This window comes from Manis pentadactyla, chromosome 5 (assembly GCF_030020395.1).
Source record: "Manis pentadactyla isolate mManPen7 chromosome 5, mManPen7.hap1, whole genome shotgun sequence".
NCBI classification, from domain to species: Eukaryota; Metazoa; Chordata; class Mammalia; order Pholidota; family Manidae; genus Manis; species Manis pentadactyla.
In genome coordinates, this window is record NC_080023.1 from 2,854,138 (window position 1) to 2,870,604 (window position 16,467).

The 16,467-nt window shown below is 43.7% G+C and overlaps 1 protein-coding gene and 1 pseudogene across 10 annotated transcripts in view; one reads left to right on the forward strand and one right to left on the reverse strand.

The window, feature by feature from the left end:
* The window catches only part of ADD1 (adducin 1), a 71,085-nt gene extending 58,056 nt beyond the window's left edge, over positions 1–13,029 (reverse strand). For 2 of the 10 annotated variants that reach the window (XM_057502018.1, XM_057502019.1), the window contains exon 1: positions 12,454–12,667. The gene's annotated coding sequence lies outside the window, so the exon portion shown is untranslated. Of the gene's footprint in view, positions 1–12,453; positions 12,668–12,885 lie in introns of those variants that run through there. The other 8 variants (XM_036921250.2, XM_036921253.2, XM_057502016.1 and 5 more) reach the window with 8 other exon arrangements.
* Positions 8,433–12,414, forward strand: LOC118930340 (MANSC domain-containing protein 4-like; annotated as a pseudogene).
* Positions 13,030–16,467: the final 3,438 nt, after the last annotated feature.

Consider the following 16,467-nt stretch of genomic DNA (forward strand, 5'->3'; position numbering starts at 1 on the left):
CCTCCATGCTAATATCCAAATAACTTCTGAAGTCTTTAAAAATTCCAAGTGATACCTGAAATGGAAAATTATGAAAAGTCTTAATAACCATAACTAAAAAGAAATGGCCAAAAATTTAGACAAAAGAAAACTATGCCTCAAATAGCATATATTTATTAGTGTTTACATAATCAAAACGGTGCTACTTCAGGAGACATGATAGCACTGAAGCAGAGGCGAGTATCTGAACACTTAAAGCTCCCCACTCAGGCCATGGAGATAAGAGATCCTACGCAACTTTTCAAGTGCAACCGAAACAGAGGCCAAAGGCTAACAATCATTGTTTTCATCAACTCAATATTCGTCTGTTCATCAAACATTTACTGAGCACCTGCAATGAGGCTGATATGAGCCAGGCTTTGCTCTTTAATCTGGAAGCCTGGGAGACATTAGTGCACAACACAAAGATTTCTGCCTTCCAGGAATTTATATTCTAGCAGAAGGGGCTAGGCAGCCAATGTGGTACACAGTATGTTAGAAGGCAGTAAATGCTATATAGGGGACTGGGAGGACAGGGAGGGGGGAGGCAAGTCACAACCTTAAGCAGGGAAGGCAGAGGTAGACTGCTGGATGAGTGACATCCCAGGTGGTGAGGGTGTCAGGCACTCCAGGCAGAAGGACGCCTAGAGCCAAGGCCAGGAGTAAGGACTGGTTTTATATGGGAGTGTGAGAGGGGGATAGAACTAAGTCTGTTTATCATCATTTTCTTTCATCATTGAGATGTTTCATATTTATTTTGGTAAATAAGCGAGCAAAGATACAAAAAGGTCACCTCAAACCTAACTTGTCCCAAGCAGAACTCTTAATCTTCCCCAGTCTTGTCTCCCTGCTTCAACTCTTAAATTCTTACAACTCATTCTCCAAAAATATAATAAATCATACCCTGCTTCGGCTTCATTTCCACCAGTGGCTTCCCACAGTCCTGAGAATAGTATCAGAACTCTTGACCACAGCCAGCAGGGACAAGTCTGGCCCCAGCCATCTTTCTCACATGCTGTACAGCTCACTAGCCTCCCTTCTGTCCACAAACACCCACCCCTCCAGCTTCAGAGCCTTTGAACTTCTCTCTGCCCAGAACAGACTCACTCCAGCAACTCTGAGCGCCTTACTCCTTATCAGTCAGGTGTCAGGTCAAATTTCACCTTCAAAGCTCTAGACTTGTTTCTCCGACCACCCTATTTAGAGGAGCTCCCACTCCCAGCTCTCCCAGATCACCCTGGGTTTTCTTTCCCTTCAAAGCACTTATCCACCACTTTCTGAGCACAGACTCTGGAGCCAGAATACTTGACTTCAAACTCCAACTCAGCCACTCACTGTCTCTGTAAGCGGGAAAACTTAATTTCTCTGGTCTTGGTTTCCAAATCTGAAATAATGAGGTCAAGAACTGTATCACTTCATACAGGTAATACAACAAGTGACTGACACACAGGAAGCCCACAGGTGGTAGTTATTAGTACTGTTGTTGGAACCTCACTGTCTCCCTACTAGAATGTAACCCACAGGAGGGCAGAATTATGGCTCACTCCCTACCGTATTCATAGGGCAAACACTAAACAGGCCCTTAATTAGTATATGTTAAGGAATGAATACACGTCTGGATCTAACATTCTGGATTAGCAATGCTAACTTTGGATTACAGAGCATCATCTGACTGTAAGAAAAGCCATCACTATGTTCCATTCAGTCAGAGCTGACACAGAAGTGAAGAGACTCTGGGATACAAGCATGTAACTACACAGACTCCCAATCTCAGTCCCCACAAACAAGGAAGTCCAGACTGCAAACGGACAATCTGTATATCAAATTGGGTTTTGTTTTTTGAGTTACCTGGTTTTTATGTTGCTAAGAATTACATCAATTCCCAAAGTAGGTACACAAAGCAGAAGTAGCTGTATCTGTGTCTAGCTGGCTGGATTTGGAGACTCAACTGAAAGTAATTCCCAGAGGTATGGAAACAAAGGAATTCTAGACCTCTCTCTTCAGTGTGCATGGTACTACAGTGAAGCCCATAAAGTCTGCAGAAGACCCAGCTGAGTAAGTCAGGTTGACCAGACACATGTGAGTATAGAAAACTCTATGTAGATTTGATAAGGAAGGAAACAACCACTTTGCAATCTACTTAAACACATTTGGAGGGACTAACAACACTGGCCTAAGATGAGAATGTTTCCCCTGAAAAAAATACACATCAATATCGGGAATATTGTTTAATAGTTAAGAAACAATAGAATAGAAAAAAGTATTTGTCATCACGATAGCATCAAAAAGAATACAATACCTAGGAATGAACCTAACCAAGGAAGTGAAAGACTTATACTCTGAAAACTACAAGACACTCATGAGAGAAATTAAAGAAGGAATCAGTAAATGGAAACACATCCTGTGCTCATGGATAGGAAGAATTAATATTGTCAAAATGGCCATCCTGCCTAAAGCAATCTACAGATTCAATGCAATCCCTATCAAAATACCAAGAGCATTCTTCAATGAACTAGAGCAAATAGTTCTAAAATTCATATGGAAGCACAAAAGACCCTGAATAGCCAAAGCAATCCTGAGAAGGAAGAATAAAGTGGGGAAATTACGCTCCCTGACTTCAAGCTCTACTACAAAGCCACAGTAATCAAGACATTTGGTACTGGCACAAGAGCAGACCCATAAATTTTTAAATTTAAAGAGAAAGATGGCAGCATGAGAGGAGAGACAGAGGCTTCCTCCTAAAACTGTATACAATTAGAAAATATACTTGGTGCAACTAATACTGAGAGACCAACAGGAACAAGGACTGTGCCAGCCTGCACACACCTGGAGAAAAGAGACCTCACGGAACAGGGTTACGTACCAGGGCCATGGCCCGGCAGGACCCAAGCCCTTCCCCCACCCCAGCTCACCGGCGGGAGGAAGAGAAACCGAGCAGGGAGGGAGTGGAAGGTCTGGGACGGCTGAATACCTAGCTCCGAAGATCTGCTCTGGGAGCACAAACCTACATTTCATGGTGCTTTCATGAGACTCGTGTGATTATGGGGTTGGAAAACTAATACAGGCAGAATTCCTGGAGAGACTGAGATTCCAGGGGCTTGTGGAAAGCAGGGATCCATATCCGGCTGCTCTGAGACAAAAGCTTATACCTGTGTGCCCGGCCCACTGGTTCAGGCAGTGGAGACAGGCAGAGCAGCCGGGAAGCAGGAAACAGCTCTTTCCTCCCCCCAGGCTCCAATACCGCCCCCCTGCGACCCCCAACATTGCTTCAGGGGCTCAGCAGCTCCAGAGTAGAGCTTCTGGGCACTAGAGGGCGCCACATACAAACATGAAACACCAAAGAAACCTGGTCCAGAGTAAAATTATTAATACAACTCCCGAGAAAGATTTAAATTACATGGACCTCATGACTCTCCCTGAAAGGAAGTTCAAAATAAAAATACACAACACTCCCGTAACACTTTGACTGACTTCGGTTTTAGAGGTATTTTGCCCCAGAATTTCCCCTCCCCGGAGTTACATGTCCCAAGAACATGACATTCAAAATGATTTCTGCAAAACAGTTCAGAATATTTCTGAAAAACGACAGCAAACTTTTAACAAGCCAACAGAAATGCAAAGGACTCTCAAATAACTGTTATAAAAAGCATAAAACCTAAATGTGATTTACTCCCACCAGGAGGTTTAAACATTTTAACAGTAAGGTATTAACAAAGGGCAACATGGTGAAAAATATACCAGGAAGCTGCTCAGGCTGAGGTGGGGTCAGGGGGTGGGAGGGAGAATCGGTAAGGACCTGGCTATACCTTTTGAAGGTTTTTAAACCTACCAATGAAATTAAGACAAATGTAAGAAAAGGCCCAATATGGATATAATTGGCTTAGGCAACATCTGGAAAAGAATGTGGACCCTGCAGTACTTGGCCAATGAGGAACCAGAGGAGGGACTCATGTACTAGGGAAAAAAATTACTTGGCACCAGCGGCCTCAGGTGTGCCTGCTCACCAGACACCTGTTCTTGCAAGACGATCATTAAAGCCTCACTCCGCTGTTCTCTTTGTCTCCATGTCCACTTACTGAGTTTGTACCAGTGAGTGTGTTTCTTACAACTGTAACATTGCAAATAAAATAAACATCCCAAAAAATGTGACCCCTTTCGAAAGTCCTAGTTGCCAGGGTGTTGCCTAGCAGTAAAAGCAGTTGCTGAGCAAAACAGTGGAATACAGTATCTAAAATAACTGCTTGAAGGGTAAGCCTGATATTGGAAAGAAAGATTTACAGTGAAGGAAACCTCCCAACTGGGTCAGGATTAAATATAAATTTTCATTTCCTCTGGCTCACATACTCTACAAACGAAGCAGAGGTACTACTACCATTTTCCTGCTTTGGTGGATCAGAAGCAGTTGTTTTATTTGGCACTTCTCTGATTAGTACATGAGGATGAATGTTTTCATGTATTTACATCTGAAATTTTTCATAGGATCTACTAATTTGTCCACCTATTTATCCACTGAAATCTTGATATGTATTTCTAAAAATCTGAATAGTATACCTGTTGATCTTTTGTCATATTTGACATTCCAAGACTATTATTGCCTATAATTTTATTTTTCAATGAGCAAATATTTTAATATTTTGCATATTTAAGTCTATAAACTTTTCCTTTAAGTTATGCTTTTAAAGAGAAAGTTATCATTCTTTCTCATGCTCACATCTAAGTAATACGTTCCAAGAAAGTTTTAAGGTATTATCTCTGATAAATACTTTATTTTGCTTTTTCTCAACATCTCTATAATTTTAAACCTTTCTCCTTAATCCATCTGGAATTTATTTTGATGAATATGTTCTCCTGTTATCTCACTGTCCATAATCCCTTCTCCCCAGAGACATGGAGAAGGGTTTCTTCACTCATCACCAGGACCCACTGACACAGGTTTCCACAGTGCCAGCAGGACCCCACTACTGCCTCATAATCTGCACGATGTGATCTTAGGAAGGCTTATTATCTTTGCACCTCAATCTCCTCATTTGTAGTAAAATACATTCAAGTCCTATATTCCAAGGCTGTTGGGAAAATTAGAATAAATGGAAAATATCTAGCACAATTTCCTGCACGAGAGGATACCCTATAAGTAGGAAGTATTTTAATTACCTCATATTGATGAGAACAATTTAACATTCTAAAAACGGTTTATTTCAGACTTCAAGAATATTAAGTTTAACCAACTAAAAGTTACATTATTTTAATTAAAAATAACATATTATAAACATCTTAGTTGACCTTTTGATATTTTAAGTAAATCACGTGTCCTACTGTATCAGCACATGTAGCACTAAAGCACTAATCAGTGAGATTTCTCACTTTAACTCAATCCCTAGACTGACATCCCAGTGTGCTTACTAAAACTAACTTGGGTGTGGTTTCAAAAACAACCCTGGGAAAGACAACTGAAGATAAGCTGACCAACCCTCTGTTTAAACAAATTTAAGTGAACTGTACTGAACTCTATCCTGTTTATACTTCCAAAATCTACCTGATAAAATTGGTACAGAAAGAATCTGGCTTGAGTCTTGATCAAAATCCCATTAGCCTTCATAATGCTGATTAATAAATGTGCTAAATCATATCAAGAGTTTAGACCCCAACGGTCAGACCACCTGGCTTTCTGATCCCAATTCACCAGTTACTACTTGTAGCTCCAGAGGGAAGGGTCTTCCAGGCCTGGGACAAGTCCCATATGAATCCCTAATATGTGAATTGAGCAAAGTTTCAGGATACAAAATTAATACACAGAAATCTGTTGCATTCCTATATACTAACGATGAACTAGCAGAAGGAGAAATCAGGAAAACAATTCCATTCACAATTGCATCAAAAAGAATAAAATACCTAGGAATAAACCTAACCAAGGAAGTGAAAGACCTATACCTTGAAAACTACAAGACACTCTTAAGAGAAATTAAAGAGGACACTAACAAATGGAAATACATCCCATGCTCATGGATAGGAAGAATTAATATTGTCAAAATGGCCATCCTGCATAAAGCCATCTAGAGAGTCAATGCAATCCCTATCAAAAATATCTGCAGCATTCTTCAACGAACTGGAACAAATAATTATAAAATTCATATGGAACCACAAAAGACCCGAACAGCCAAGCAACCCTGAAAAGGAAGAATAAAGCTGGGTGGATTACGCTCCCTGACTTTAAGCTCTACTACAAAGGCACAGTAATCAAGACAATTTGGTACTGGCACAAGAACAGACCCACAGACCAATGGAACAGAGTAGAGAGCCCAGATATAAACCCAAGCATATATGGTCAATTAATACACAAAAAAGGAGCCATGGACATACAATGGGGAAATGACAGCCTCTTCAACAACTGGTGTTGGCAAAACTAGACAGGTACATGCAAGAGAATGAAACTGGATTATTGTCTATCCCCACACACGAAAGTAAACTCGAAATGGATCAAAGACCTGAATGTAAGTCATGAAACCATAAAACTCTTAGAAGATAATATAGGCAAAAATCTCCTGAATCTAAACATGAGCAACTTTTTTCTGAATGCATCTCCTCGATCAAGGGAAACAAAAGCAAAATGAACACATGGGACTACAACAAACTTAAAAGCTTCTGTATGGGAAAGGACACCATCAACAGGACAAAAAAGCATCCTACAGTATGGGAGAATATATTTGTAAATGACATATCCGACAAGAGGTTAACATCCAAAATATATAAAGAACTCACACACCTCAACACCCAAAAAGCAAATAACCCAATTAAAAAATGGGCGGAAAATATGAACAGTCAATTCTCCAGAGAAGAAATTCAGATGGCCAACAGGCACATGAAAAGAGCCTCCACATCACTAATTATCAGGGAAATGCAAATAAAAACCACAATGAGCTCTCACCTCACACTAGTTAGGATGGCCAGTATAGAAAAGATGAAGAAGAACAAATGCTGGTGAGGATGTGGAGAAAGGGGAACCCTCCTACACTGCTGGTGGGTATGTAAGCTAATTCAACCATTGTGGAAAGCAATATGGAGGTTCCTCAAAAAACTAAAAATAGAAATACCATTTGACCTGGGAATTCCACTCCTAGGAATTTACCCAAAGAATATAATTTCTCAGATTCAAAAAGACATCCGCACCCCTATGTTTACTGCAGCACTATTTACAATAGCTAAGATATGGAAGCAACCTAAATGTCCATCAGTAGATGAATGGATAAAGAAGTGGTACATATACACAATGGAATACTAACTCAGCCATAAGAAGGAAACAAATTCTGCAAATTGCAACAACATGGATGGAGCTGGAGAATATTATGCTTGGTGAAATATGCCAGGCAAAGAAAGACAAGTACCAAATGATTTCCCTCATTTGTGGAGTATAACAACGAAGCATAACTGAGGAACCAAACAGTAACAGACTCACAGACTCCAAGAAGGGGGACTAGTGGTTACCATAGGGGAGGGGTGGGGAAGGGCGGGTGGGGAGGGAGGGAGAAAGGGATTCAGGGGTATTATGATTGGCACACATGGTGTGGGGGGGTTCAGGGGGAAGACAGTGTAGTACAGAGAAGGCACATAGTGGATCTGTGGCACCTTACTACACTGATGGGCAGTGACTGCAATGGGGTACAGGGAGGACACGATAACAGGGGTGAATGTAGTAACCACATTGTTTTTTCATGTGAAACCTTCATAAGAGTGTATGTGAATAATACCTTAATATAATTAATTAATTAATTAAAGGACACAGTGCCTGCATTATTAACAAGGGAAACCTACTTAATGAAGTGCAGTTCAGGAGAGCCTTTCAGAAACATTTAAGAGGGGGCCTAAAAGATGAGAAGGAGCTGGTCACACAGGGGGATCAATGAGTAATTCCCTAAATCAGTACAGCTAGGCAAGTTTCAGGAAGACCACTGTCAATGCAGCATAAATGAGCAAGTGGAAGAATGGTAAAAAGTGAGCTTGGATGTCATGGTTAGAAATTTGTTTTATTTCTAAGTATAATGGTGATTTACTGAGTTTTTGCTTACAAAATTACTTATTTTATTCTGAGTACATAATCCAAGTACATGAATTAAAACCTCAAAGGTATGTAATGTTCTACAGTGAAAAGTACATCTCCCTCCTGCCTCTGTCCAACAGCTACACCATCCCCATGAAAAACCTCTTCATTCTAATTACTACATATCCCTTATAAGGATGCAAAAAAAGTTATTATTAATTGGCGATGGTGTTCATATTCTTCTTCTGTGACTGAGACACATACAACGTGGGATAAAACAAAAAGCAATTAGAATAAAAAGGTTTCTCTTAGAAGAAGAAAGATAAAAGCATAAGATCAAGCAGAGTTTCTGGCACACGGGTGCCGCGGCTCGGGGCGGGCGCCAGGAGGCGGGGTGGGGCCGGAGGCCTCGGCTCCGCCTTACCCGGGGGAAGGGAAGGCAGGAGAAGGGCCGGCGTGGGGGGACGGGATGCAGGCAGAGACACGCCGCGCACCGGGCCTAATTCAGCCTCATGTCCCAGGGCTGGGGCGCCCAGGCGGACACGTAGGTGGCCCCTCCATCTGAGTGTCGGGCACGGGCACTGTGTGGGAGCCATCTTGCAGAAGAAAGCTGGGCGGACGGTGGTGGGCGCCGCAGGCCTCAGACCGTGGGCTGCGCAGTGCCCCGGCTGCAGGGGGCCGGGGCACAGAGGGGAAAATGAGAACTTCAAGGAATTATATATCACACAAAAGAAACTACAGTTAATGTGGCTGAAAGATGTGGAGGTCAGAAGAACAGACGGAACAGTTTGATTGTCTGCAGAGAAAGAAAAGCAGAGGAGAGAATCCACATCTTCAAGAGGCTAAGTAAGGTACAGAGTATCAAGATGGCCTGGAAAATGTTCAGAATTAACGCCAGAAAGTCAAAATGTTCACCTAGGGATCAACTGGGAGAAGCAAAGGAGAACTGAACATGCAGTTAAGGAACAGCCTCATTTTTTCTAGATGACCCTCCAGGAGAGTCTCAAAGACGCTCTCCCTTACCAACAGCCCTTAAATTCCAGAAACTGTCCTCAGCCCCGATGGTCAGCTCCTGCTTCTGCCTGAGAATCGGACTTCCTGCTGAGCCTTCAACCAGGAAAATGCATGTGGCCCTGGTGGCAGCACATGCGACACTGCTCCTAAGCCTGGAGTGGACCTCAGACTGTCTCTGCTCACCCACCATCTTTTACAGAGACTGCTGGATCCGTCACTTCCCAGGTCTTCTGATTGACCTGGAGGAGTCTCAGAAGCTGGGAGCCCAGTTATTAAGTATTAAGCTGAAAGCACTGGCCGGAAATGCAGCAGGAGCTGCTCTCTTCGGAAGGATGTTGCCTGTAACCTGGCTGTCTTCTACCATGACCCTGTTCATGAAAATGTTAACTGCCTCCATATTCACTGCCCAACACTGGAGAGCTGTGTATTAGAGCCTGGAACCAGTGCCATTTTACACTACATAATAAACGGTATAGGTCCAGATTTGCTGGTTTTTGGACAATCACCTCCCACATATTTAAATACCCGTTCACCTAACACACGGGACAGACTAAGAATTCTAAAAGCTACAAATTTAGATAAACAACAAACCACCATGGTAAACCAAGTGCTACCACCAGGAGAGGCTCCATCATCAACCACGCAACAAGACTGGCTTGTAAACACAAACAATACCAACTATTCCAAAGAATTAACCACAGAGTCCAAGGAATTCACCACAGATTCTTGGGCAAGATTCATTTCCCTGAATGAGTCCATTGCCACAAAGGTCGATAAGATGTCATTCGGTAATGGTTTTACCAACAATCCAGCCCTTTCTTTGTGCCCATAGACACAAAACTTTTTCATATGCCTATTCCATCCCAGCTCAACAGTAGCAAACAATTACTGAACAAAACTAAGGGGTACAACAGTAGAAACCACACATCTGAGAATGAAGATGTGACACCTGATGGGGCATTTGTGACTTCAAACACCTGGCTGGTTCTCATGGCGCTTTGTACCTCTGTCATCTTTCTTTGCTGTTGCATAGTCATCCTGCTATATGCATGCTGTCGAAAGCAGCAGGGCCAGTATAAATCAGGAGAGAGTCAGGATTCAGGCAAATTAAAAAATATAACACTCTGAAGGAGAACTCTTTGATAGTAAAAGTTGTAGAGAGATTGTAAGCTTTCAGGAGTATCATTTTCAGATTTTTTTTTAAGACCAGGGCAGTTTAGTTTAGGAAAAAAAAAAAGTAATTTCATAAGATGCATGCTCCTATGAACCCCTAAAAAAGGATTATGTTTGATAAACCTAACAGCTTTTTTTAGTTTCCATTTTTTGAATAATGTACCCTTTGCCAAAGTTTCAAAATTCTGACCCCTGCAGTTGTTAGCACTGAGAGTTCTAAGTGCTGTACACACATTAACTTATTGAATCCTTACAACTGAGTTACATTTTTCTTAACCATTGTATTGTATCACATTTTACAGATGAGGAAACAGAGAAGAGTGGCAAGTATCTTGCCTAAAGTCACACAGCTAGTAAGCAGTGAAGCCAGAACTTAATAGGCAGTCTGGCTCAAAAGTCCATGCTCAAAATCAGATAGATGAGAAGCCTCCATTTTCCCAATAAGCTCTAGGCATTGAGCATCAAGGGCTGCCAACAAGACTCCTTACTAATCATTATCTGCTTAACCTACGAAACCTTTTAGCCAAAAGTAAGTCAAACCTGAATCTGATCACACCTTTACATCTAACTATGTTTGCAGTAAATGCTGTGTAAACAACAATACAGAATAAAATCCTGACTGTGTTAACTCCACAGGACAAATCAAATTTCATCAACAAATAAATTACATGAGAAAACAAAAGATGGAGGTAGAACTTACAGATTAAAACAAGTCACAATTTATGAATAGGATTTGGATCCTGATTAATAACTATTAAATAAAAATGAAGCAATAATGGAAATTTTGATACTGGTTGCATATTTGAAGGTAATAAGACACTATTCATTTTTTGCTATATTGGTATTGCGTTTTTATCTTTTTTAAGAGATGTATGTAGATACACATACTAAAATATTTAAGTTAAGATAGGGCATGTGGGTTTCAGGGACAAAGATAAAACAAGATTAATTAAAAGGTAATAACTGCTGAAGCTGGATTAGTGTAGATAGGGGCTTTTATTATTCTCTAAACGTGTATGAGAAATTAAACATGTAAAAAATAAGTCAAGTTAAATTGTTTCACAGATAAAAACATCTTCATTAACTGTCAAACTTAAAAAGTTACTGGAACAATCAAGTAAATCCTAACACCTGGATATTTGATATCTTTTAAGTTTTTTAAGCATAGTTAAAAGCATTTCAGTATTTACCTTTCTGATTCGATACAATGACTCCTTCAAGAACTAAAAACTAATCACTTTTAAAAAAGCTTTACGGTAAAATCAGAATCAGATAACGTCAAAGAATTAAAGGAGAAAACAGTCAGCTTTATAAATTATATTTTAGAAAGTAAACTATCTCAACTTTTGGAGACTGGGTAGAATTTAGATTGGCATCATTCAGTGAGCCTCTGTGACTAAAACCTAAACCCACCGAAAGCAGGAAACAAATCATACCAGCTGTCCTGCTGCAAACCACATCAAAACTCCAAAAGCAGTTCTGACTGCCAAAACCATTCACTTCTTTAAAAAACAACTTTTAATATTTTAGTTTTCCCCACAGGCAGAATCAACGGGGTATATTAAGATTTTGGATTCAAAATAATAATTTATGGATCGCAAGTAATTAAGTCTTCCATTTTCCAATCCCACCCTCACACAATTCACCCTTCCTGCCTATTTCCTCCTCTCTTCGGTGCCTGATTAACTCTTACTTAACGTTTCCGGCTCGTTTTCATTGATGTTTTGCAAAGACGATAGATTGGGGCCTTTCCGCAGCCTATTTCCTACCCTCATTAAGATTTCAGTAATCGTCCACACACAAAAAACCTTTTCTGTAATAACGTACCGGCAATGTATACAATTACCACCTGTGCTTTTGGTCCTTGGGGAGATGACAACTGCTTTACGTCATTTAAGCATGAAGTCGGATGGCCACACCACCAGGAATTTCAGGTTAACCAAAATATTTATTTCAAGCTAGGTATGTATGAAATGAACACAAAACACCTATAAAACATCTCGAGCCGTGAACTACAAGAGCAAATATAAAACTGTTAAAGGTAGAGACTCTGACACCGCCCAAATTAACGGAGAGAGGGAGGGGCTAGGACGACTCTCTCAGCTCCCCTCTAATAAAGTTCCAGACCACCTTATTACCATCCGTACGCAGCTCTGGCTTCCGTTTGGGCAGAACCTGTCGTTAAGGCGAAAAAAAAAAAAAAAACGACAACCGACCGGCAGGATCCGGACGCCCGCGTCTGTCTGCGTCGCACTCAAACCCTCGCGTCGTCGGGTCACCTCGATCTGATCACCACGCCGACCCGACGTCCGCCCCGGACGCTCCTCCTCCTCACGGAGCCTCGAAGCCCACCCGCCAGCCCCGACACGAGCCGCTCAGGCGCTCCCAGAGGAGCCCGTGTGGCGAACGGTGTGCAGAGCGTCGTCCCCTCCGCGCCCGGCCAAGGCCGCCCGGCGGGGAACCCTGACAGGGGGGGCTCCGCGCCTCCTGCGCCGCGCCCAGCGCGGCCCCCGCCCGCCGCCCGCCTCGTTCCGGCCTCCAGCGCCGCCTGGGCTCCGCCGCCGCAGGCCCCGCAGCCTGGCCGGGAGTCCCGGGGCCGCTCCGCCGCGCTCCAGGCCCCTCCGCCGCCGCCTGCGTACGGGCCTTACCTCAGGGGCAAATTGCGAACAGCGCGCGGGCTCCAGATCCGAGTGCGGCCGCCGCCCGTCGGCTCCGGCTGCGGCTCCACCCCCTGCCCGCCGCGCGCAGCCTGCCCGCAACCTCCGCCCGCCCAGCCCCTCCGCCCCCTCAGCCCCTCCGCCCCCTCAGCGATGCCCCAGCCTCCGGAGCTGGGTGCGGCTGCAGGCGCTGCAGCGCAACAACATGCCATCCCATAGGCCCCGCCCGCGCCGCCAAGCAACGCACCCTGCGATTGGTGGGCCGAGAGTGGGCGGGGTGGTGAGGGGGCGGGGTCGTCGACCGCTGCCGGGCTGCCCTGGGGACTCTGCCTCCGCGGCTCTGCCCGCCCCCTTCGGGTGGCGGAGGGTCTGGGGGTCTAGGAGGAAGCGTTGGGATGGCGGGTCGCCGCCCTATGGGCATCGTCGCTAAAGCAGGTGCGCCGGCTGCTCCGGCGGCCCCCGCTCACCCGGAATCGCGGTCCACTCTGTCAGTGGACCCATGCTCGTGGCGGCCTCTGCGGGCCAGGTTAACGGGATGCGCAGGAGGGCGCACTAAACGGTCCCGTCCCAGGCGGTTCTCTGCCAGAGGGGGCTGTCCGAGCCTGGTCATTCATACCCGGAAGCCCGGCCTCCCCCGCTCATCTCGCCTGCTCCACCAGCAGAGACCTGCTCCTGTGTGCCCAGTGCCCCGCGGGCGGGACCCCAGGCAGAGTTAGGGGCCAGGCTGGTGCACAGGGTGGGGCCAGAGCAGGGCCTGTGGACCCTGATAAGGCTTCGCAGACAGGGTGGCTGGCCTGTCCAAGGCCTGACCTGCTGATGCCGCATGAACAGGCACTAGTCACCTCCACAGAACCGGTAGAATGAGTCTAGGCCAGGACACTGACCAGACCAAGCCACAGGCCAATGAACTGGAGGCTAGCCTGGGCTTCCTCCACCCTGTCCCTCCTGTTGTCTCACCTGAGCTCCCAAAAGGCCCAGAGACAGGCAGCTTCTTGTTCCCTCTATACACATTGAAAGCTGAGCCCCAGAGCTGGGCTGTGGAAGAGCACTGGATCCCCTCCGCTCCCCGCAGACGCCTCTTGGGCTTTGCCCACAGAAGGGTGGGGGATATTGGCTATGGATGATAGTCAGCAACCTATGATCTGGGGCGCTTCTCCTGGACGAGATTCCACAATTCTGTATCCCTTGTTTTGTTTCCCTTGCACCCAGCAACAAGGCCTGGCCCACAAGAGGTGTCAGTGAGGGCCTGCTGAGGGGAAACAGGGAAGGAGGGAGGGAGGGGTAGAGGACAGCCGAGCATATGGAGTAGAGATAAAAGACACAAAAAGACCCAAATCAAATTTCTAAAGGAGAAAAGTATGTCAGAAATGAAATATACACTGGATGGGATTAACAGATTAGATATAGCAGAAGAAAAATTGAACTGTAGGACATGGAAAAATAAACTAAAACAAGAGAAGAACCTGGACAAGAACGAGCACCAGTGAGCTACGGCACAACGCCAGGAGGCCTAATGTGTAATTTCTGTCCCTGAAAATGGAGGTGGAAGTTGGAAGACAGACTAGATAAAATGGCTGACACTTTTTCAGATTTGATGAAAACTAAACCCATAGATCCAAGCAATTCAAATAGTAATTTCTGGCCTGCCCCTGGGCTCTGGTAGAAATGGAATGTTTCTATGGGACATCAGAAGTGACTGAGGCTGTAACTGCCTCTCACTTGGCTCTGTCATAAAGTCAGGTAGGTGCATTGTAATCTGTAAAAGGTAGATCCAAGATTGGTGCAGAGTTAGGTAGTCCAGACCCCATGTCACCTGCTGCTGTAGCACCAAGATCTATCTATTGGCTCACATCTATGGTCTCGGATTCCATATGACACAGTGATAAAGGACAAAGCATGAGCTTGCTTCATAGGAAGGTTGGTTCAGTGTGTATGTATGGGTGAAAATGGTCTCCTGCTGTTATCCCCATTCAGTGGCCACCCTGAAAGACAGTGGTTTGGGAAAATCATCCCAACAGGCATAGCTACAGGTGGTGAACTTGGTCATTCCCTTTGAGTGGAAATAGATGTGGCCTGGACTTGTAGATGGTGGGAAATGGCCTAGCTGGTTGGTCAGGAGCCTAGAAGAAACAATCTGGAAGTTTGGGGACAAAGAGGTCTAAGGAAGAGGCAGGAGGATGGACCTATGAGAATTGGCGCAAAGGGTGAAGATTTTTGTATTGCATGTTAATGTCCACCAGCAAGCACCCAACACAGAGGCTATAAACAACCAAGCAAATAGAATGGCTTAGGCAACAGGCATTAGCCAGGATCTGTCCTCTTGCCACCACAGAGCTGGCACAGTGGTATCATGAATGACGTTGCCATGGTAGCAGGGTGGAGGCTAGGCATCAGCCCAACAGCATGGACAACTGGAAAACCAAGGCTGATCCAACCACTGCCTTTTTTTTTTTGGTATATACTCAAAAGAAAAAGATTCTAAACAGATATTTGCACGTCCATGTTCACAGCAGCATTAATGATCACCAAAAGGTAGAAACAACGCATGTCCACTGTCAGATGGATGGGTAAGCACAATGCAGGCCATCTGTACAATGGAATATTATTCAGCCTTAACAAGGAAGGAAATTCTGACACACACTACAACATGTATGAACCTTGAAGACATTAGGCTAACTGAAATCATTATGCTAATTAATAATTATGCTAACTGAAACAAAAGGCCAAATTATTATATGTACCACTTGTATGAGGGAACTAGAGTAGTCAAATTCGTAGAGACAAAGTAAAATGGTGGCTCAGGGGCTGGGGGAGGAGGAAATGGGGAGTTATTGTTTAACAGGTATAGAGTTTTCAGTTTTACAGGACCGAAGAGTTATGGGGTGAATAATGGAAATGGTTCACAACAATATGAATGCACTTAATGCCACAGAACTGTATAATTAAACTTTTTAAAATAGTAAATTTTGTATTATGTATATTTTACCATAACAAAAAAGTTCTAATGTTATTAAAATACACCCTCCTTTTTCAAGGCTGGGGTGGGGAGACTGCGGTGGGTCAGAGTTAAAAACAAAAACACAGAATTACATATGTACAATAATAATACTAAGAAATGAGGGAGATCAATGAAGTTAAAATCATCTGAAGCCCTTGTGTTGTCAGGAGGGTAAAAATATTTATTACTCTAGACTTAGGTAAGAATAGAAATAGACTGTATAACTTTCAAACTAGAATAGAGACAGTGGAATGGCTAAAAAAAAAAGTTGCTCAATCCAAAAGAAGGGACAAAAAGGAGAAAAACAGGTGGGGCAATACAAAACACAAAATAAGACAAATTTAATTATATTGAACACAAATGGACAAAGGGCTCCACTCAAAAGACAAGGTATGTCCTATATGCTAGCAATAAACATAAAATGAAATTTAAAGCATATATAATTTATAATAGACTAAAAGAAATAAGTGCCTAAGAATCAAACCTAACAAAATCTGAGCAAGACCCAAAATGCACGAAATTATAAAGTCCTATTGGCAAACCTTAAAGAAGATCCAAATGAAAGGTAAACCATG